Genomic DNA, 23,455 nt, shown 5'->3' with positions numbered 1-23,455 from the left:
CAATGATCTTCACCAATTTGTACAGGTGCATCATGGAAATCATCTATCTGGGTGCATCACAGCTTGATAGTGGAATTGGAATTGGTTTATTATTGTCACATGTACGGAGATACTGGAAAAGCTTGTCCTGAATACAGATCTGGCTACTACACAGAGGATTGAAGTAGAATCAGCCGAAACAGTAACAATGCAGAATGAAGTATAAAAGATACAGGAAAAAGTGCAGTGCAGGTAAACGATAAAGTGTAAGATCATAACAAAGTGAGCTGTGCTATCAGAAGCCATCCTTGACCCTGGTGGTACATGCTTTTGGGCTTTTGTATCTTCTGCCCGATGGGAGGGGGAGAAGAGAGAATGCCCAGTTTAGGTAGGGTCCTTCCTTATGCTGACAGCTTTACTGAGCAGTGAGAAGTGTAGACAGAGCTCATGGCGGGGAGGCTGGTTTCTGTGATGGGCTGAGCTGTGTCCACAACTCTCTGCAGTTTCTTGTGGTCTCGTGCAGAGCAGTTGTTGTACCTGGGTAGGATGCTTTCTGTGGTGTATCGATAAAAGTTGGTGAGGATCAACGGGACACAAGAACGATCTTGGGAATGAAAGAATATATGTTTGGTGGCTCTGGGCCTGTACTCTACCCGCTGGAATTCAGGAGAATGAAGGGTGGGGGGATCTCATTGAAACATATCAAATATTGAAAGGACTAGATAGAGTGGATACGGAGAGGATGTTAGGATCCGAGGACTCAACCTCAGAATAGAAGGAATTCCATTTGGAACAGAGATGAGGAAGAAGTTCTTTAGCCAGAGGGTAGAACAGATTTGATAGGCTGAGTGGCCTAATTCTGCTGCTAGGGCTTCTGGTCTAAGAAATATCTTCAGAGAGGGATGGCGGCCAAGCTAATGAAGCTCTGTTAAACCACATCCCAAGTCAGTTGCTAACATTGACAGTTGTGGGTTGATTTTGAAAGGTCCTTTTCAGTGGGTGCCCCACTCCTTTGGTCTGATTCATTAAATGAACCATTTTACCCAAAGGCTCCCTCCTCTTTCTCTTGCAGGTTCCACGGGAACATAGAGACAAGAGTTGCAACACGCTTGTGATGCAGCCACGGTGAGTATTTAAAATCCTTTTCATTTTTGTATGTTAGTAAGCTGAGTCTTGGTTCCATCCACCATCATTAGTCATCCTAATTCACGATGCCCCTTTGTGGCCAAGACATGGTGAATCAGATGCCTTTTTTCTTCTGGTCACATTGCTTCCATTGATTTGTAAAAGAGGGCCTCAGCAGCAAACCACTTGGCAGATCGGACACAGAGGATATTCATGGAGTCAGGATCAGAATTAGGTTTGCTACCACTGACAAATGTCATGAAACTTCTTGTTTTGTGGCAGCAGTATGGTGCAATACATAAAATATAATTTATATATATATATAAAAAATTAAATGTCATAGAAATAGAGAAGAAGTAGGGGTCATGGGCTGATTGTCTATTCAGAAAACTGATGGTGGAGGTGACAAAGCATTGAGTGTGCATATTCATGGTCCTCCCCGACGGTAGCAATGAGAAGCAGGCGGTAAGGATCCTTAATGATAAAAGCTACCTTTATGAGGCATCACCTTTTGAAGATGTTCCTCAGTGCAGGAGAGGCTTGTGCCCATGATGGAGTTGGCTATACTTGCAAACTTCTGCGCCTTTTTCAAATCCTTTGCAGTGGCCCCTCCGTACCAGACAGTGATGCAACCAGTTAGAATGCTCTCCATGGTACATCTGTAGAAATTTGCTAGAATGTTTGGTGCCATACCAAATTTCCTCAAAGTCCTAATGAAATATAGCTGACATGACTTTGTCATAATTGCTTCAACATGTTGGGCCCAAGTAAAACCTTCAGAGATGTTGGCAGCCAGGAACTTGAAAATGCTCACTGCTGACTGGTGCCTGTTCCTTAGACTTCCCCTTCATAGAGTCAAAAAATCATACGACACCACCACACAGAAACAGGCCCTTTGGCCCATCTAGTCCATGCCGAATTATCAACCTTCGACCTGCACCTGGACCATAGTCCTCTATATCCCTCCCATCCATGTACTTATCCAAATTTTTCTTAAATGTTGAAATCAAACCCAAATCTCACACTTCCATTGGGAGCTCATTCCACACTCTCACCACCCTCTGAATGAAGAAGTTCCCCTCATGTTCCCCTTAAGCATTTCACCTTCCACCCTTAACTTATGATCTCTAGTTTTTGTCTCACCCAACCTCAGTGGAAAAAAGTCTTCTTGCATTTACCTTATCAGTACCCCTCATAATTTTTTATACTGTACCTCTATTGAATCTCCCCTCATTCTTCTACACTGAAGGGAATAAGGTCATAACCTTTCCCTATAACTTAGGTCTTCAAGTCCTGGCAACACCCTTGTGAATTTTCTCTGCACTTATTGACATCTTTCCTGTAGGTAGTGACTAAAGCTGCACACAAAACTCCAAATAAGGCCTCACCAACATCTTACACAACTTCTACAAAACATGTTAAATCCTGTACTCAGTGCTTTGATTTAAGAAGGCCAACGTGCCAAAAGCGTTCTTTACTAATCTATGCACCTGCAATGCCATTTTCAAGGAATTAGGGATCTATATTCTGAGATCCCTTTGCTCCCCTGCACTCCTTACCTTACTGCTCCCTTAGAATACCTTCCAATAACTTACCCACTGATGCCAGGTTCACTGGCCTATAATTTCCTCGCCTTTCTTAAACAACGGAACAGAATTACCTATCCTCCAATCCTTTGGCACCTTATCCATGGCTAAGGATGCTTTAAATATCTCTCCCAAGGTCCTTGGAATTTTTGCACTTGCCTCTCATAGGGTCTGAGGGAACACCTTGTCAGACCCTGGGGATTCACCTTAATTTGCCTCAAGACAGCTAACACCTTTTCCTCTGTAATCTGTATAGGGTCTATGAAGTCGATGCTGCTTAGCCTCATTTCTATAGACTCTGTGTCCATCTCCTCAATAAATAGAGATGCATAAAAAGATCCATTTAAGATCTTCCGGCTTCACTGCAGAGATGACCACTCTGATCTTCCGAATGACCAATTTTGTCCCTTGCTATCCTTGTGCTTTTAATATACCTGCAGAAGTCATTGGAAATCTCCTTCATCTTGTCTACTGGAGTAACCTCATGTCTTCTTTTATCCCTCCTGACTTCCTTCTTAAGTGTTCCCTTGCATTTCTTATACTCCTCATGTCCCTTACTGAAGTCCAGATTCAGTTCCTTGGTCTTAAGCAATGTGAGTGCAGTGTAAGTTGTTATTGTGACACCACTCAATCAGGCGATCTATCTCATAGGGAATGGGAAAAGTGACTCAGCTTGGAAGGGCGTAGCTGTGTGTGAGGACTTTGGAAGGTCAAGTAAATCTTGTGGAGTAGTCAGACAGGGCCAAGTAGATTGACAAAGGGTTGGTAGATTTACATTGAGATATACCTCCTGTACATAATTAAGTGGCCATTGAGTGTATGCTAGTGATCTTCTGCTGCTGTAGCCCAGCCACTTCAAGTTTCGACAAGTTCTGTATTCAGAGATGCTCTTCTGCACACCACTGCTATAACCTGAGTTATTGTCACCTTCCTGTCAGCTTGAACCAAACTGGCCCTTCTCATGAATTCTCCTGACCTCTCTAATTAACAAGGTGTTTTCATCCTCCCAATGGCTACTTTCTGGATGTTTCTTTTTTGTTTTTCACACCATTTTCTGTAAACACTAGAGACTGCTGTGTGTGAAAATCCCAGGAGATCAGCAGTTTCTAAGATACTCAAACCACCCCGTCTGGCACCAACAATCATTCCACGATCAAATTTCTTCCTCATTCTAATGCTTAGTTTGAACAACATCTGAACCTGTTGACCATGTCTGCATGCTATTGTGCATTGAGTTATTGCCACATGGTTGGCTGTTTAGATATTTACATTAACAACAGGTGTACCTAATGAAGTGGCCGCTGAGTACAGTTTCATGGGGACATTGAACTGTGTGGCAAGGTTTGTGAAGTGGGGCGGACAGGGCCTGATAGATTTACATTGAGAAATACTGTATCTATCCTTCTGTCATTTATCTTTCTCTGAGCTGCTTGCTGGCTCAGAACCCGGAGGCCTCACCCTTCACACCTACCCCGTTCCTTCGATGTGAGTGATTGAAGGGGTGCAGCAATGGGAAGACAATTCTACCTAATCCAGCTCTCCTAAAGTCACAGAGTTGTACGGAAGCCGATCTTTTCAGCTGGCATACACTAATCCTGTTTGCCTACATAAAGACTGTATCCTTATACCCCTGTCTAAATACCTCTCATACTTAATCATTGTATCACAATTCCACCACATCCTCAGACGGTGTGTTCCAGATTTCAACCTCCTGTTGTGTAAAAACATAACTCCCCCTCAACCCCCCCTTCAAAACTCCTTCCTCTCATCTCATGGGCATACTTCTTGCTGCCTTGGTAAAGCAGTTAGCATAATCAAAGACCCCACCCACTCTGTATATTCTCTTTTCTCCCCTTGCGCTCATCATCAGTAAGACAAAAGAGCTGATTGTGGACTTCAGGAAGGGTAAGATGAAGGAATACATACCAATCCTCATAGAGGGATTAGAAGAGGAGAGAGTGAGCAGCTTCAAGTTCCTGGGTGTCAAGATCTCTGAGGACCTAACCTGGTCCCAACATATCGATGTATTTATAAGCAAAGGAAGACAGTGACAATACTTCATTAGGAGTTTGAAGAGATTTGGCATGTCAGCAAGTACACTCAAAACCTTCTATAGGTGCACTGTGGAGAGCATTCTGACACAGGACCAAAAGAAGCTGCAGAGGGTTGTAACTTTAGTCAGCTCCATCATGGGTACTAGTTTACAAAATACCCAGGACATCTTCGAGGAGCGGTGTCTCAGAATGGCAGCGTCCATTATTAAGGACCTCCGACACCCAGGGCAAATCCCTTTTCTCACTGTTACCATCAGGTAGGAGGTACAGAAGCCTGAAGGCACACACTCAGCGATTCAGGAACAGCTTCTTCCCCTCTGCCATCTGATTCCTAAATGGACATTGAACCCTCAAACACTACCTCACTTTTTTAATATATATTATTTTTGCTTTTGCACGACTTAAAATCTATTCAATATACATATACTGTGATTGCTTTATTTATTTATTATCTTTTCTTCTTCTTCTTCTATATTATGTATTATATTGAGCTGCTGCTGCTAAGTTAACAAATTTCAAGACACGTGCCGGTAATAATAAACCGGATTCTGATTCTTCCAATGGCAGAAGATATAAAATCCTGAAAGCATATATGTCTAAACTCCAGGACAGATTCTATGCCACCATTATCAAATGCATCTCTTGTGTGATAAGCTGGACTCTTGGCTTCATGTTCTACCTTGTTATGATCTTGCATGTTTACCTGCACTGCACTTTTTGGTAGATTTACACTGTATTCTGCATTGTTAGTGTTTCACATTACTCTCTCCGTATGCACTGTAAAATGATCTCATCTGTATGAACAGTATGTGAGGTTTCTTTAAATGTTTTAGTTGTCACAAATACATCGAAACATACAATGAAATGTATCGTTTGCTTCAGCAGCCACACGGTCTGAGCATGCAAGACAAGCCTTTCACTGTATCTTGGCAAGTGTGACAATAACAAACCAATCCCAATACTTTGCAGTCAGAGACAAAACACTGGCTTGTTCTGTTCATTCTGTTCATTTAACCCCTCACCAGAAATTAAACTGAGGAATTAACAGATACACTAGGCGTTCAGTCAACATCTGAATTCAGCTTCTTCAGTAAATTGTCAATTGGTTTCATTAGTAATTGCCACGCAACAACTGAGTTGTTAGTGAAAATTCACTTGTCTAGCAGTTCCCTTTTATCATCAGCTGGATTCAATGGGTACCTCTTCAGAAGCATTCCAGAGGTTTGAGAACAAACATTCCAATCCCGTGCTGAGGGGGAGCTGCTGTGTTGGTAAGTTGGTTTAGTATGGTCACATGTAACAAGCTACAATGAAGAGGTCCTGATGAAAGGTCTCAGCACAAACTGTCGACTGTTTGTTCCTCTCCATAGATGCTGCCTGACCTGCTGTTTCTGCAGCATTTTGTGTGTGTTACTGTGGATTTCCAGCGTCTGCAGAATCCCTCGGGTTTATTACAGTGAAAAGGTTTTGTTTTGCATGCCAGACAGACAGATCACTTTCGTACATTGAGGCAGTAGAAGGAAATGCAATAACAGGTTGCAGATTAAAGTGTTACAGTTACAGAGAAAGTGCAGTGCAGGCAGGAAACAAGATGCAAGGTCATATTGAGATAGATTCTGAAGTCAAGAGTTCATCTCATCATGTTTACAAACCATTCAATAGTCTTATAACAGTGGGATAAAAGCTGTTTTTGAGCCTAGTGGTATGTGCTTTCAGGTATTTGCATCTTCTGCCTGATGGGATAGGGGAGCTGAGAGAGCATCCTAGGCTGGTGAGAGGGTCTTAGATTATTTTTTGTTGTTCGAGAAATTACTGAAGATTCAAGATTCATTTACCGTGTGTACATTGAATCATAGGGTGAAATGTGCTGCTTGTGTTAAGAACTAACACACCTTCCGGTTTGCTTAGGGCAATCCAGAATTGTCAGCACACATTTTGGAGCCAACGAAGAATACCCACAATGCTCAGCACAATAACACAGAACACACACAACAAGCAATAAAATAACTGCATTCCTCCCTCCCACCCACGTACCCCGGGACAGGCCTTCTGCCTGCTGTCTTGGACGCAAATTTCTCGTGGAAGTCTGAAGATCCTGGCAATGGCATCCCGGATGATAACTATTCTTCTTTCAGCATCAGTAAGGCAGACTATCTAGTCGTCAGTACATTGCTGTTCGTGAAGTCCAGATTGGCTGCCACGTTCCATACATTATAACATCACAGTAGCTATTTTGGGAAACACAATAGCTATACAATTAACATAAATGTACCCAATGTACACGACATAATAAATTGAAACAAAGATAATATATTGGAATTTCCTCTCCTATCAGATTTCTTCTTCTTCAGACCTTTAGCTTTTCTACCTATCACATCTCAGCTTCTTAATTGATCTCTCCACCCCCCACCCACTTGCGTTCGCCTAACACCTATGAGTTGTACTCCTTCCCCTCCCCCCACCTTCTCATTCTGATCTCTTCCCCCATCCTTTCCAGTCCCAATGAAGGGTCTAGGCCTGAAATGTTGACTGTTTATGCCTCTCCATAGATGCTAGTTGACCTGCTGAGTTCCTCCAGCATTTTGTGTGTATTGCTAATGATATTATTACAAGCTGAAAGAGAAAAGGAATATAAAACCAACACGATGTGAAAGCAGGATCTTTAACCCGACTGGTTCCTGGTGGCCAAAGTGCCCATTTGTCTGCATTTGCCCCATAACCCTCAACCTTTTCTATCCGTATTTTAAAAGTTGTTATTATACTTTCCTCTGGCAGCGCATTCCATATGCGCTCCACTCTCTGTGAAGATGTTGATGTTCAGGTCCCTTTTAAATCTTTTACCTCTTACCCTCCAGTTTTTTGTTCCCTTTTTCTGGGAAAAGACTCCATCCACACCCCTCATAATTGTATACATCCGGATTAGATCACACCTCAACCTCCTGCATTTCAAGGACTAAACATAAGTTCCAACCTGTTTGCAGATGACACCACCATAGTGTGCCAAATGTTAAATAATGATGAGTTGGAGTTTTGGAAGGCGATTGTGAGATGGTGCCTGAAAACAACCTTTTGCTCATGTCAGCAAAGCAGAAGAGCTGATCATTGGATGGTATACAGTGTTGGGAAGTGTATGGTCCCTTACTTTGGTAGAAGAACTGAAAGTGTGGACAAAACAATACAAAAACCTGAGGCACAAAGGGACTTGGGAGTCCTCGTGCAGGATTCCCTGAAGGTTAATTTGCAGGTTGAGTCTGTGGTGAGGAAGGCAAATGCAATGTTAGCATTCATTTCAAGAGGACTAGAATGTAAAAGCAAGGATGTAATGTTGAGACTTTATAAAACACTGGTGAGGCCTCACTTGGAGTATTGTGAGCAGTTTTGGGCCCTTATCTAAGAAAGGATGTGCTGGTATTGGAGAGTTCAAAGGAGGTTCACGAAAATGATTCCAGGATTAAACAGCTTGTCATATCAAGAGGGTTCAATGGCTCTGGGCCTTTATTCACTGGAATTCAGAAGAATGACGGTGACCTATTGATAGAGTGGATGTTGGGAGGATGTTTCCTATGGTGGGAGAGTCTAGGGCCAGAGGACACAGCCTAGAGGGGCATCCTTTTAGAACAGAGATAAGGAGGAATTTCTTGAACCAGAACATAGTGAATCTGTGGAATTTGTTGCCACAGGCAGCTATGGACGTCAAGCCACTGGGTATACTTAAGGCAGGGGTTGATAGGTTCGTGATTAGTCAGGGCATGAAGGGAAGGCAGGAGATTGGGGCTGGGAGGGATAATGAATCAGCTGTGATGAAATGGTGGAAGAGACTTGATGGGCCAAATGGCTGAATTCTGCTCCTGTATCTTATGGTCTTATGGCCTTATTGACACACAATCCACCTTGTTACGACCTTGGATTGTATTGTCTCCCTATACTGTACTGTCTCCATAATAGTAACACTTTATTCTGTATTCTGATATTGTTTCCCTTGAGCTACGTCAATGTACTGATGCGATAAAATGATCTGTATGGATGGCATGCAAAACAAAGAATTCACTGTACCTGTGACAACAATAAACAATTTACCAATTTAAATATAGTCTGAACTAATATTAATGCTTTCCGGGTGAGTTCAAGAACGTGATGGCAGTGGAGAAGAAGCTGTTAGTGAACATTCAGGCTCCTGTACCTCCTGCCTGATGGCTGCATAGAGAGGAGGATATGGACAAGATAGTGGGGGTCCTTAATGATGGAATTCACCTTCCTGAGACATTGCCTCTTCTCTTCTAAAGAGGGTGTTGCTGCGAAAGGGTTAACTGTCATCAGGGTGTTACATGCCCCTGGTTCTCTGTGGCCTGACAAAGCGATGCAGTCGGAGTTGAATAGGCATAGATTCAGCAGACAGTGGGAATAATGAAAACTATTCACAATTAGACAAGGACACAAAGAGTAATTCTGGGTAGTCGCACACACATATGGAAATCTCCCAGACAAAAAGGCAAATCCACTTTCTACCGCTATTCTTGCAGACAGGGTACACAGTGTCATCCTGTCCTGATGGCTTTCTCCGAGCTGAGGTCAGGAATCTACCACCAGACATCAGCAGCTGAATCTTTCATCGAGTGAACACACAAACATAGGAATGAGGGGCACGAGGAGCCATTCAGCCCCTTGAGCCTGTTCTGTCACATAATGTATATGCTGCATTCCTGCTGGCCTATGGGAAACTTTAACCCCTCTTATTATGCAAAATATCTAACAACTGTTAGCTTGTCCAGAGGAAGTTCATGAAAGTGATCCTGGGAATGAAAGAGTTAACATTTGAATTGTGTTTGATGGCTCTGGGCCTGTACTCAGTGGAGATTCGAATGAGGGCAGATTTCATTGAAACTTATCGAATAGTGTAAGGCCTCGATAGAGTGGACGTGGAGAGTTTATTTCCTACAGTGGTGGTGGGGGGGGGGGGTGGTTCTAGGACTAGAGGTCATAGCCTCAGAATACAAGAATATCCCTTTAGAACAGAGATGAGGAGGAATTTTTTATCCGGAAGGTGGTGAATCTGTGGAATTCATTGCCACAGATGGCTGTGGAAGCCAAGACATCGGGTATATTTAAAGCAGAGGTTGATAGGTTTTTGATAGGTAAAAGTGTCAAAGGTTACAGGGAGAAGGCAGGAGAATGGGGTTGAGAGGGATAATAAATCAGCCATGACAGAATGGCGGAGTCGATTTGATGGGTCTGCCTAGTTCTGCTTCTATCGTATCGTCTCATGGTCTTTTTGAAGACTATGATAAACATGTACATATATACAGTGGAAAACACTCTTGACCAGGTGCATCATGGCCTGGTTTGGAAACTCCAATTTGGAAGAATGCAAGAGGCTTCAGTGACTGCCAGACACAGTCAGCTCCATCATGGGTACAGTTCTGCACACCATCAAGAACATGGACAAGAGGCCATGTTTCAACACCAGAGATCCCACCATCTGGCTATTCCCTCTTCTGATTCCTGCTATCGGGTAAGAAGTACAGGAGTCTGAAGTCCCACACCTCAATAATCAACAACAGCTTCTTCCCCATTGCCATCAGGTTCTTGAAATGACCTGAAAAATTGTAACACTACCTCCAAATATATTTCTTTGTTGTCCTTTTCATGCTGTTACATGACTCCCACAAAATGCTGGAGGACCTCAACAGGTCAGGCAGCATCTACAGAAGGGAATAGACAGTCGACATTTTGGGCAAAGATTGTTCATCAGGACTCTTGGCTGGAAATGTCAACTACTTATGCCCCTTCATTGATGCTGCTTGACCTGCCGAGTTCCTCCAGCATTTTTGAGAAATTTTGAGAGTGCAGAATTTATATGTTCCTGTCAGGATTAAAGGCAAGGTGAATAGGAATAAGGAACCTTGGTTCTCAAGGGATATTGCAACTCTGATAAAGAAGAAGAGGGAGTCGTATGATGTGTACAGGAAGCAGGGAATAAATAAGGTGCTTGAGGAGTATAAGAAGTGCAAGAAAATACTTAAGAAAGAAATCAGGAGGGCTAAAAGAAGACATGAGGTTGCCTTGGCAGTCAAAGTGAAGGATAATCCAAAGAGCTTTTACAGGTATATTAAGAGCAAAAGGATTGTAAGGGATAAAATTGGTCCTCTTGAAGATCAGAGTGGTCGGCTATGTGCAGAACCAAAGGAAATGGGGGAGATCTTAAATAGGTTTTTTGCATCTGTGTTTACTAAGGAAACGGGCATGAAGTCTAGGGAATTAAGGGAAACAAGTAGTGAGATCATGGAAACTGTACAGATCGAAAAGGAGGAGGTCCTTGCTGTCTTGAGGAAAATTAAAGTGGATAAATCCCCGGGACCTGACAGGGTGTTCCTCGGACCTTGAAGGAGACTAGTGTTGAAATTGCAGGGGCCCTGGCTGAAATATTTAAAATGTCGCTGTCTACAGGTGAGGTGCCGGAGGATTGGAGAGTGGCTCATGTTGTTCCGTTGTTTAAAAAAGGATCGAAAAGTAATCCGGGAAATTATAGGCCAGTAAGTTTAACGTCGGTAGTAGGTAAGTTATTGGAGGGAGTACTAAGAGACAGAATCTACAAGCATTTGGATAGACAGGGACTTATTAGGGAGAGTCAACATGGCTTTGTGCGTGGTAGGTCATGTTTGACCAATCTATTGGAGTTTTTCGAGGAGGTTACCAGGAAAGTGGATGAAGGGACGGCAGTGGATATTGTCTACATGGACTTCAGTAAGGCCTTTGACAAGGTCCCGCATGGGAGGTTAGTTAGGAAAATTCAGTCGCTAGGTATACATGGAGAGGTGGTAAATTGGATTAGACATTGGCTGGATGGAAGAAGCCAGAGAGTGATGGTAGAGAATTGCTTCTCTGAATGGAGGCCTGTAACTAGTGGTGTGCCACAGGGATCAGTGCTGGGTCCATTGTTATTTGTCATCTATATCAATGATCTGGATGATAATGTGGTAAATTGGATCAGCAAGTTTGCTGATGATACAAAGATTGGAGGTGTAGTAGACAGTGAGGAAGGTTTTCAGAGCCTGCAGAGGGACTTGGACCAGCTAGAAAAATGGGCTAAAAAATGGCAGATGGAGTTTAACACTGACAAGTGTGAGGTATTGCACGTTGGAAGGACAAACCAACGTAGAACATACAGGGTAAATGAAAAGGCACTGAGGAGTGCAGTGGAACAGAGGGATCTGGGAATACAGATACAAAATTCCCTAAAAGTGGCATCACAGGTAGATAGGGTCGTAAAGAGAGCTTTTGGTACATTGGCCTTTATTAATCAAAGTATTGAGTATAAGAGCTGGAATGTTATGATGAGGTTGTATAAGGCATTGGTGAGGCCGAATCTGGAGTATTGTGTTCAGTTTTGGTCACCAAATTACAGGAAGGATATAAATAAGGTTGAAAGAGTGCAGAGAAGGTTTACAAGGATGTTGCTGGGACTTGAGAAACTCAGTTACAGAGAAAGGTTGAATAGGTTAGGACTTTATTCCCTGGAACGTAGTAGAATAAGGGGAGATTTGATAGAGGTATATAAAATTATAATGGGTATAGATAGAGTGAGTGCAAGCAGGCTTTTTCCACTGAGGCAAGGGGAGAAAAAAACCAGAGGACATGGGTTTAGGGTGAGGGGGGAAAAGTTTAAAGGGAACATTAGAGGGGGCTTCTTCACACAGAGAGTGGTGGGAGTATGGAATGAGCTGCCAGACGATGTGGTAAATGCGGGTTCTTTTTTAACATTTAAGAATAAATTGGACAGATACATGGATGGGAGGTGTGTGGAGAGATATGGTCCGTGTGCAGGTCAGTGGGACTAGGCAGAAAATGGTTCGGCACAGCCAAGAAGGGCCAAAAGGCCTGTTTCTGTGCTGTAGTTTCTATTTTGTATGTGTTACTCTGTATTTGAAGCATCTGCAGAATCTCCTTTGTTTATGACTAATGTTATGTTTATTTTGTCATGTAACTTAGGCATAATTTATGGTAATTTCAGATAACTGGCATGTTTGTCACATTTGTAGGTACAGTCCTGCACTGTAAAAAACTGATTTTCATTGCATTTATACCATTTATGTATGCCTGACAATCAACAATAAATATAAACTTGAAACTTTAGCCTTAAAAATATTCAGACTCCGCTACCTTCCCCATCTGAGAGAGAGTGTTCCAAAGACTCCTGACCTTATGAAAGACAAAAAAAAGCTTTACCTCCAATTAACTAGCCCTTTGCACTAGTCCTTTTACCTCCAAAGAACTAGCCCTTTTATCTCCAATGGACTAGCCCTTTTATTAATGGGCTCTTGTTCAGAATTTATCTCCAAGAGGAAATATCCAGTTTGTAAAAATCTCTCAGGATCTTACATGTTTCAGGAAAATCTCCTTTCACAAGTATATTTACAATATTTAAAAGGCACTTCGACAGGTACATTGAGTTTAAAGTTTCGAGGGATAAATATTAAAAATTAGCTTCAGCTTTATTTGTTACAAAACATCAAATTGTAACAGTGAATGCATTGCTTTGCATCAATGACTCAAACAGTCCAAAGCAAGTGTTAGAAACATAGAAACATAGAAAATAGGTGCAGGAGTAGGCCATTCGGCCCTTCGAGCCTGCACCGCCATTCAGTATGATCATGGCTGATCATCCAGCTCAGAACCCTGTACCAGCCTTCCCTCCATACCCCCTGATCCCTTTAGCCACAAGGGCCATATCTAACTCCCTTTTAAATATAGCCAATGAACTGGCCTCAACTGTTTCCTGTGGCAGAGAATTCCACAGATTCACCACTCTCTGTGTGAAGAAGTTTTTCCTAATCTCGGTCCTAAAAGGCTTCCCCTTTATCCTCAAGCTGTGACCCCTCGTTCTGGACTTCCCCAACATTGGGAACAATCTTCCTGCATCTAGCCTGTCCAATCCCTTTAGGATTTTATACGTTTCAATCAGATCCTCCCTCAATCTTCTAAATTCCAATGAGTATAAGCCTAGTTCATCCAGTCTTTCATCATATGAAAGTCCTGCCATCCCAGGAATCAATCTGGTGAACCTTCTTTGTACTCCCTCTATGGCAAGGATGTCTTTCCTCAGATTAGGGGACCAAAACTGCACACAATACTCCAGGTGTGGTCTCACCAAGGCCTTGTACAACTGTAGTAGTGCCTCCCTGCTCCTGTACTCGAATCCTCTTGCTATAAATGCCAGTATACCATTCGCCTTTTTCACCACCTGCTGTACCTGCATGCCCACTTTCAATGACTGGTGTATAATGACACCCAGGTCTTGTTGCACCTCCCCTTTTCCTAATCGGCCACCATTCAGATAATAATCTGTTTTCCTGTTTTTGCCACCAAAGTGGATAACTTCACATTTATCCACATTAAATTGCATCTGCCATGAATTTGCCCACTCACCTAACCTATCCAAGTCACCCTGCATCCTCTTAGCATCCTCCTCACAGCTAACACTGCCGCCCAGCTTCATGTCATCCGCAAACTTGGAGATGCTGCATTTAATTCCCTCATCCAAGTCATTAATATATATTGTAAACAACTGTGGTCCCAACACTGAGCCTTGCGGTACCCCACTAGTCACTGCCTGCCATTCTGAAAAGGTCCCGTTTATTCCCACTCTTTGCTTCCTCTCTGCCAACCAATTCTCTATCCACATCAATACCTTACCCCCAATACCGTGTGCTTTAAGTTTGCACACTAATCTCCTGTGTGGGACCTTGTCAAAAGCCTTTTGAAAATCCAAATATACCACATCCACTGGTTCTCCCCTATCTGCTCTACTAGTTACATCCTCAAAAAATTCTATGAGATTCGTCAGACATGATTTTCCTTTCACAAATCCATTCTGACTTTGTCCGAAGATTTCGCCGCTTTCCAAATGTGCTGTTATCACATCTTTTATAACTGACTCTAACAGTTTCCCCACCACCGATGTTAGGCTAACCGGACTATAATTCCCCGGTTTCTCTCTCCCTCCTTTTTTAAAAAGTGTTGCTATGCTATGGGCCAAATATGTGCAAAGTGGACTAGGATCTTGTGCAAAATATGTGCAAAGTGGACTACGATCTTGGCCGGCGCGGATCAGTTAAGCTGAAGGGCCTGTTCCTGTGCAATACGACTCTGAAACTCCGTGACTCATGTACGTTCCTGCTGATACAAGCTAGGACTGTTTAATCTTTCTTTTTGAACAGCCACCCACCATTCCCATCTTCTCATATGAAAGTCTAGGATCCAAGGATCAAGTGAAGGGACCATAAAACCAGAAGGTTGAGACATAGGAGCAGAATTAGGCCATTCAGCCATTCGAGTCTGCTCCTCCATTCCATCAAGGCTGATCCCAGATCCCACTCAACCCCATACACCTGCCTTCTCACTATATCTTTTGATGCCCTCCCCAATCAGGAAATGACCAACTTCCATCTTAAGTATACTCATGGACTTGGCCTCCACCACAGCCTGTGGCAGAGCATTCCACAGATTTACTACTCTCTGGCTAAAAAAATCCTCCTTACCTCCATTCTAAAAGTTCACCCCTCAATTTTGAGGCTGTGCCCTCTATTTCTGGATAGCCCCACTTTAGGAAACATCCTCTCCATATCCACCCTATCTAGTCCTTCCAACATTTGGTACGCATTCTTCTAAATCCCAGTGAGTACAGGCCCAATGCTGCTAAATGCTCCTCATATGTTAACCCTTTCATTCCTGGAATCATCCTTAGGAACCTCCTCTGGACTCTCTCCAATGACAACACATCATTTCTGAGATATGGGGACCAAAACTGTTGACAATACTCCAAGTGCATCCTGACAAGTGTCTTATAAAAGCTCAGCGTTATCTCCTTGCTTTTGTATTCAATTCCCTTTGAAATAAATGCCAACATTGCATTTGCCTTCTCATTTACAGACTCATTTTGTGAATTAACCTTTTGGGAGTCTTGCATGAGGACTCCTAAGTCCCTCTGCTATTCTGATGTTTGACCTTCTCCCCATTTAGACAATAATCTGCACTATTGTCCCTTTTACCAAAATGTGTTATCATACGTTTCTCAACACTCTATTGAATCTGCCACTTTTTTGCCCATTCTTCCAAATTGTCTAAGTTCTGTTACAATCACATTGCTTCCTCAGCACTACCTACCCCTCCACCTATCTTTGTATCATCCGCAAACTTTGCCACAAAGCCATCAATTCCATTATCCAAATCACTGACAAACAATGTGAAAAGTAGCCGTCCTAATACTGACCTGTGTGGAACACCCTAGTCACTGGCAGCCAACCAGAAAGGGCCCCTATTGTCTGATTTATCCCATTCCTTAAAGCCCTTTGCTATTCAGTAATTTACCACACCAATTCTAATATGGTCATAATGGGGACAAATGGGATCAACAAAGATGGACCAAAATGGCAGTATGGCTGTGACGGGCCGAAGGGCCTGTTTCTACCCCTCTTTGACTCTATGACTTTTATAAAACAGAAATAAGATACTTGGTGAGGTTGTGAATTAGTTGTGACCACTGATAACAGTTGGGTGACTGAACATAATTCACTCTGATTATGTTTTCTAAGCTAATGGCAGCTGTGCAGTCTCTATGCAAGAACACAGTCTCACTGCGTGTTTGTTCTCTCCAATGCAAGTATTGTGTACAGCAGTGCATATGGGTGTATGCATGCACTTGAGTATGTGAGAGCATGTGTGTGCGCACGCACATGTGTGAGGGTGTGTTTTTGTGTGCTTGTATGTGAGAGCATGTGTGTGTGTTTGTATGTCTGTATGCGCCAGCAAATATAGTTGTGTGTGTGTGTAAATATGAGATTGCGTGTGTATGTGTTTATGAGTGTAGACATGTGAGCCTGCGTATCTGCATCTATGATTAAGAGTGTGTGTGCGTGTGTGTGTGTATATTTGCAAATGCACACACATATGTGCATTTGCAAATGTGCATGCAGGGAGAAACTGACATCACTGTGAACGAATTAGAAGTTTGTTATTGCTGTAAGCTATCTTTAATTCTTCCTTCATGCCCATCAAGTGCCCGCCAGATTTTGCTGCTCGCCTACACACCAGGGCAATTTAAAATGGCCGTTTAATGGACATCATTGCTGACTCAGGACATGTATCTGAAGCACTGCACACACTGTGCCTCTAGCATTGTCAAAGACCCCTCCCATCCTTCCCATCATTCCCATCCTTCCCATCCTTCCCACCCTTCCCACCCTTCCCGTCATTCCCATCCTTCCCACCCTTCCCACAGCCTCCTGGACCTCCCGCTGTCAGGCAGAAGGTACTGCAGCAAACGAGCCAGAGCTGCCAGGCTTCTTCCCCTAGGCTATTAGACTTCTTTACAGCCTGCTGCCACCCAGCAGACATATACACCCTGTCTGAATGCCCTTCCCTCCCCTACCCCACTCCCCACTTTCATCCTGCACTGGTCTCTTTCATCTTTTATTGCTGCTGTTTCACATTTTATACTACTATATGTTTTATAATAGTGCCAGGAAGATTATACTGTGTTACATAAACATGTACCTTGCATGTTATGACAACGTAGCAATCTTCAGGCCATGACACTCAGAGACTAATGTTAATAGTATTTTGTGACTGTATGTGCAAGATTGTAATTATATGTGCCCTGTGTGACTATAGGCTCCTTGGCCCCAGAGGAATACTCCTTCATTTAGCTGGTGAATGACAATACACTTGAACTTGAGTCTGAAAGTGGAGTACCAGTGTACCAGTATACAGGAGGAACGTGCAAACTCCCCACAGACAGAGCCCAGGGCCAGAAGCAAATCCTGGTCTCTGGCACTATGAGGGCATCAGGTGTGCTTGCTGTGCTATTTGCTGCTAGCTGTTAGCACACTGCAGACGCTGAGAGAAGTTTAACAATACTGTGGTAAACAGTGATCAATGGTGTTGAATATGAGAGCATTATAACACGAACGCCTCGCACTGTGGCATGTGGGGATACCGAGATACCGGAAAGAGCTGCTCAAGAGGCGCCCTACTGTCGCAAGCTTGGACACAATGGCAATCTGTCATAGAGGCAAAAGTAAAATAAATTTTCAAAATTGCTGCTTGTTCTGAAATGTAAGTCTTTTCAAAAGATGAAGTAAATAGTTAACATCCGGTACATCTGTTTCGTGACCTTTCTTGATTTCTCTTGGGAAGTATAAGATTCCTTTTTTTTTGATAATTTTCCCATTTGGATCACAGTCAGCTCTTCCTGAATGTACATAAACTAAAGTGAAACTTTCCTCTGTGATGCCTGCCGAGAATTCTGATTACCTCCCTTTCCCATTCCTGCTTGACCCAGGGAAAGTACTGGGAAATTAATTGGAAGAAAGGAAAACTACCATCATTATGGAATCAAGGTCCAGTGTGCTTTATTGCCTGTGAAGTGCGTTTATTGTGAAGTAGTGGGCAGTGTATTCCACAAACAGAAACATGTCAATGGCCAGTCTGTTTCCGTGAAGGAGACTGGGGAATAAACGTTGTACCAGGACATCATAACAGTGACAGAAACAGAAGCTGACCCTTTGGTGCATTGAGTCCCTGCTGACCACTGACAAGAAAAGGATTAAGTGAGAGAGGCTGCAGAAAAGATTCACAAGGAAGTTGCTGTGACTGGAGGGCTTGAAGTGAAAGAGGCTGAGGGATGACTCAGGTGACCAAGGAGGCAAAAGGTGTAAGTCGATATTTTGTTTTAAAGAATCACTATTTTTCCCCCCGTCGGCATTGCCTCTGCTTATCTTGTTTAACAACCTTGAGACATTTAGGAGACTCTTGGATAGGCACATGGATGATTGAAAAATAGATGGCAATGTGAGATGGAAGGGTTATGTTGATCTTCGAGTGAGTTATAAGGTCGGTACAACATCGTGAACTGAAGTACTTGCACTGTTTCTATGAGTGATGGAGGGTGAGAGGTGACCTGATGGAGAGGTACAAGATGATAAGGGGCATAGATAGAGTGGTTAGACAGAGGCTTTTACCCAGGGACGAGATGCCAAATACCAGGGGACATAACTTGAAGGTGATTGTAGGAAAGTATAAGAGGGTTCTCAGAGGTAAGTTCTTTACACAGAGAGTGCTAGTTCATGGAATGCTCTGCCAGGGGTGGTGGTAGAGGCAGATACATTAAGAGACAGATAGACACGTGGATGTTAGAGAAATGGATGAGCTATGTGGGAGGACAGGGTTAAATTGATCTTAGAGTAGGATAGAAGGTCAGCATAGCGTTGTGAACTGAAAGGCCTGTACTGTGCTGTAGAGTTCTACATTCTATGAATTCCTGGAACTGCTCTTGTGAGTCAAGCCTTCACTGGTGCCAGTGTTTTATCATTTGCTATTAAAGTCTGCTTGATCTGAGTGACAGGACCACAACACACCACTTCAGAAAATGCCTGGAGGCCGGGTGATTTAATAGCTCAACTCAGGGACTGCATCACTAGTGCCAGCTTCTTGGATTACTTTTCTTCTAACTGAGAGTCGAGTTTGACTCAGGGTTCTTTTAAAATTGGATTTATATTGAGTTAATACCTAAGCGACTTCAGCTCATCGCCTGTGTCTGTCTACAAGCTGAAGTTGAGTATGGCCTGGGGTGGGAGAGAGCAAAGAAGAAACACAATAAGACACTAGTCTGGCTGCAGCTGAGAGTTTTGTACTGAATAGAACAGAAAACGTGGAACAATACAGCACAGTCCAGGCCTTTGGCCCACGAGTTGTGCTGACCTTTTAGATCAATGTAACTTTTCCTGCTAAATAACTGTCACTTTTCTAACATACATCTGCCTCTCGCAGAGCGTCTCAAATTCCCCTAGTGATTTGCCTCTACCAGCACCCCAGGGTGAATACTGGCACGGTGCTGTCAAGGGTAGTGAAGAGAGGGATTAGAGTACTGCTGTTGGATTGGGCTGCACGTTTGAAATCACTTTACATCGTCAGCTGTAAGTTCGGGGTTCAATTCCTGCCGCTGTCTCAAAGGGGTTTCATGTTCTCCTCGGGCTTGTCTGATTTCCCCCAACATCCTAAAGACATACATTTCGGGTCGGTGAGTTCCGGGCATGCCACAGTGTGTTGGAGCCGGACAGACGGTTAGGGTTAGTGAGATCCGGGCATGCCACAGTGTGTTGGAGCCGGACAGACGGTTAGGGTTAGTGAGATCCGGGCATGCTACAGTGTGTTGGAGCCAGACAGACTGTTAGGGTTAGTGAGTTCTGGGCATGCCACAGTGTGTTGGTGCAGGATAGATGGTTAGGGTTAGTGAGTTCTGGGCATGCCACAGTGTGTTGGAGCCAGACAGACGGTTAGGGTTAGTGAGTTCTGGACATGCCACAGCGTGTTGGAGCCGGACAGAGGGTTCGGGTCGGTGCGTTCTGGGCATGCCACAGCGTGTTGGAGCCAGACAGATGGTTAGGGTTAGTGAGTTCTGGGCATGCCACAGTGTGTTGGTGCAGGATAGATGGTTAGGGTTAGTGAGTTCTGGGCATGCCACAGCGTGTTGGAGCCGGACAGACGGTTAGGGTCGGTGAGTTCTGGGCATGCCACAGTGTGTTGGAGCCGGACAGACGGTTAGGGTTAGTGAGTTCTGGGCATGCCACAGTGTGTTGGAGCCGGACAGACGGTTAGGGTCGGTGAGTTCTGGGCATGCCACAGTGTGTTGGTGCAGGATAGATGGTTAGGGTTAGTGAGTTCTGGGCATGCCACAGTGTGTTGGAGCCGGACAGACGGTTAGGGTTAGTGAGTTCTGGGCATGCCACAGTGTGTTGGTGCAGGATAGATGGTTAGGGTTAGTGAGTTCTGGGCATGCCACAGTGTGTTGGTGCAGGATAGATGGTTAGGGTTAGTGAGTTCTGGGCATGCCACAGTGTGTTGGAGCCGGACAGACGGTTAGGGTTAGTGAGATCCGGGCATGCCACAGCGTGTTGGAGCCGGACAGACGGTTAGGGTCGGTGAGTTCTGGGCAGGCCACAGTGTGTTGGAGCCGGACAGACTGTTAGGGTTAGTGAGTTCTGGGCATGCCACAGTGTGTTGGTGCAGGATAGATGGTTAGGGTCGGTGAGTTCCGGGCATGCCACAGTGTGTTGGAACTGGACAGACGCTTAGGGTTAGTGAGTTCTGGGCATGCCACAATGTGTTGGAGCCGGACAGAGGGTTCGGGTCGGTGAGTTCTGGGCATGCCACAGTGGGTTGGTGCAGGATAGATGGTTAGGGTTAGTGAGTTCCGGGCATGCCACAGTGTGTTGGTGCCTGACAGACGGTTAGGGTTAGTGACACTTGCAGGCTACCCAGCACAATCCTTGCTGATTTGATCTGGCACGAATGACACATTTCAATGTATGTTTCAATGTACATGTGACAAATAAAGCTAATGTTTATAATACAACTTTTTTTTGTTTATTATAAGTACCGAGATACAGTGGAAAGCTTGTCTTGCAAACTGTTTATATAGATCAAATTATTACAGTGAGTTCCAACAAGGGCAAAGAATAACAAAGTGTTACAGCTACAGAGAAAGCACAGTGTCGGCAATCAGTAAGGTGCAAGGTCATAATGAGGTAGATTGTGAGGTCAAGAGTCTATCTTATTGTACAAGAAACTGATGACAGTGGGATTGAAGCTGTCCTTGAGCCTGGTGGTACATGCTTTCAGGCTTTTGTGTCTTCTGTCTGATGGGGGGTGGTGGGTGAAGAGAGACTGTCTGGGGAGGGTGGGTACTTTGATTGTGCTGACTACATTACTGAGCCAGTGAGAAGTATTGACAGAGTCCATGGAGGGGAGGCAAGTGTCGTGCTGAGCTGTGTCCAGAAATTCTCTACAGTAAGCATCAAAGAGTCTGTGGATGCTGGAAGTCTTGAGCAAAATACAAAAAATGCTGGAGGAACTCAGCAGATCAGGCAGCATCTATCGAGGGAAATAAATAGTAGACGTATTGCACTCAGACCCTTCATCAATGCCATGGAAAGCTGTGGGGGGTCAAGTCACTGGGTATATTTAAAGCAGAGGTTGTTAGGTTCTTGATCAGTCAGGGCATCAGAAGTTACAGGGAGAAGGCAGGAGAATGGGGTTGAGAGGGAAAATAGACCAGACGTGATTGAATGCTGGAGCAGACTCAAAGGGCCAAATGTCCTAATTCTACTGCTGCATCTCATGGTCTTATGCGTTTTACTCACAGAAAATGGTTGAAGTTTGCAGTGTGCTGTGTGAAGAGGTGGTCAAGGCAGAGACATTTCAAGGTGAAATTTAATGTCATTCAAACATACACCTGAATAGATCAAAGGAAACAGCATTCTTCAGGGCGAAGCTGCAAAATACAACACCAACAGTTACACACAGCACAAGGCACACGTAGCACATATAGTTACAACAACAGAGAAACATAGTCACAGAAAGTTATATTGATACAGCCAAGTCCCTGAGTGTCATGGTCGATGGTGCATGGGATGTTGGCCTGGAGCTGTGTTTCCACAAGAACAAGCATGTAGCAGTTCTGCATCTTGCATGAGTGCACTGTGGACAAATCCAAACCTGCTTGTCTTCCACCAAATGCATACAGCAGGGCAGTGCCGTTGGCGAGGGGCCAGCCCCAATCCGGCAAGGATGCCGGTATGTCCACCATGCCTCTGCCCTCTCCCACGCCATTCCTGGCATCTCCTCCCCTGGGCAGCTGCAACAGGTGACCCCGCAGCATCAGGGCCTGGTCTGCGCATCAGCTGAAGCCGTGCACCTCTCCCACCAATGAACCTGTAAACTGGACTTGTAGTGCTCTACATTACCAATGTACAACAGGGAATTACCGTCACACAAAAAATATCAAAACAGTCACTTGCACCAACTTTTGGACCGCGCATCACCTCTGACACTCTAACACGGCTTGCAACAAGTCCATCTTCACTGCTATCGAGTAACTCGCAGTAACAGGAGGATAATCTTTCTCTATTAGTTTCGACCTGAAGTACTTTGCTTAAAAAGACGATGGAAGCAGATTCAATCTCCCTGTGGTGGCAGGTGAAGTCGAATTAATTGTATTGGACAAATCCACAGTGAATCTGGTATCTGTAATAGTGACTTTGATCTACCAGATTGTCAGTGAAGTCTATCTGGTTTATTATTCTGCTCTGTAAAAGAAATTTTGACTATTGACTGTGTGGATAACCAGAGGCTTTTTCCCAAGGCTGAAATGGCTAACACAAGGGGGCATAGTTTTAAGGTGCTTGGAAATAGGTACCGAGGGGACGTCAGGGGTAAGTTTTTCCACACAGAGAGTGGTGGATGCCGGCAACAGTGGTGGAAGCAGATACAGTAGGGTCTTTAAGAGCCTCTTAGATAGGTATATGGAGATTAGAAAAATAGAGGACTATGCGGTAGGGTAATTCTAGGTAGTTTTGAGAGTAGGTCGCATGGTCGGCATAACATTGTGGGCCGAAGGGCCTGTAATGTGCTGTAGATTTTTATGTTCTATATTCTACTTCAGACCCATCATTGTGGCTAATTACAAAGTCAGAGTGGCAACATTTGTGGCCTGCTACAGGCACAATTCTCCATGATTTGATATACCACAAGTGACGCATTTCACTGCATGCTTCAGTGTATAAGTGACAAATAAAGTTCACCTTTATCTTTACATATGAACTAGGAGCACGCCTCTTGGCCCCTCGAGACTGCCCCACCATTTAATGAGGACACGGA

General features: G+C 44.0%; 1 protein-coding gene across 4 annotated transcripts in view; it reads left to right on the top strand.

The window, feature by feature from the left end:
- sema5ba (sema domain, seven thrombospondin repeats (type 1 and type 1-like), transmembrane domain (TM) and short cytoplasmic domain, (semaphorin) 5Ba) overlaps window positions 1-23,455 on the top strand; it is a 541,923-nt gene that overhangs the window by 157,431 nt on the left and 361,037 nt on the right. For 3 of the 4 annotated variants that reach the window (XM_063051327.1, XM_063051325.1, XM_063051328.1), the window contains one exon: window positions 1,052-1,104. The gene's annotated coding sequence lies outside the window, so the exon portion shown is untranslated. Of the gene's footprint in view, window positions 1-1,051; window positions 1,105-5,927; window positions 6,016-23,455 lie in introns of all 4 variants that reach the window. The other variant, XM_063051326.1, reaches the window with a different exon arrangement.

The sequence above is a fragment of the Mobula hypostoma genome, chromosome 6 (assembly GCF_963921235.1).
Source record: "Mobula hypostoma chromosome 6, sMobHyp1.1, whole genome shotgun sequence".
NCBI classification, from domain to species: domain Eukaryota; kingdom Metazoa; phylum Chordata; class Chondrichthyes; order Myliobatiformes; family Myliobatidae; genus Mobula; species Mobula hypostoma.
This window is presented reverse-complemented; position numbering and strand designations above follow the sequence as displayed.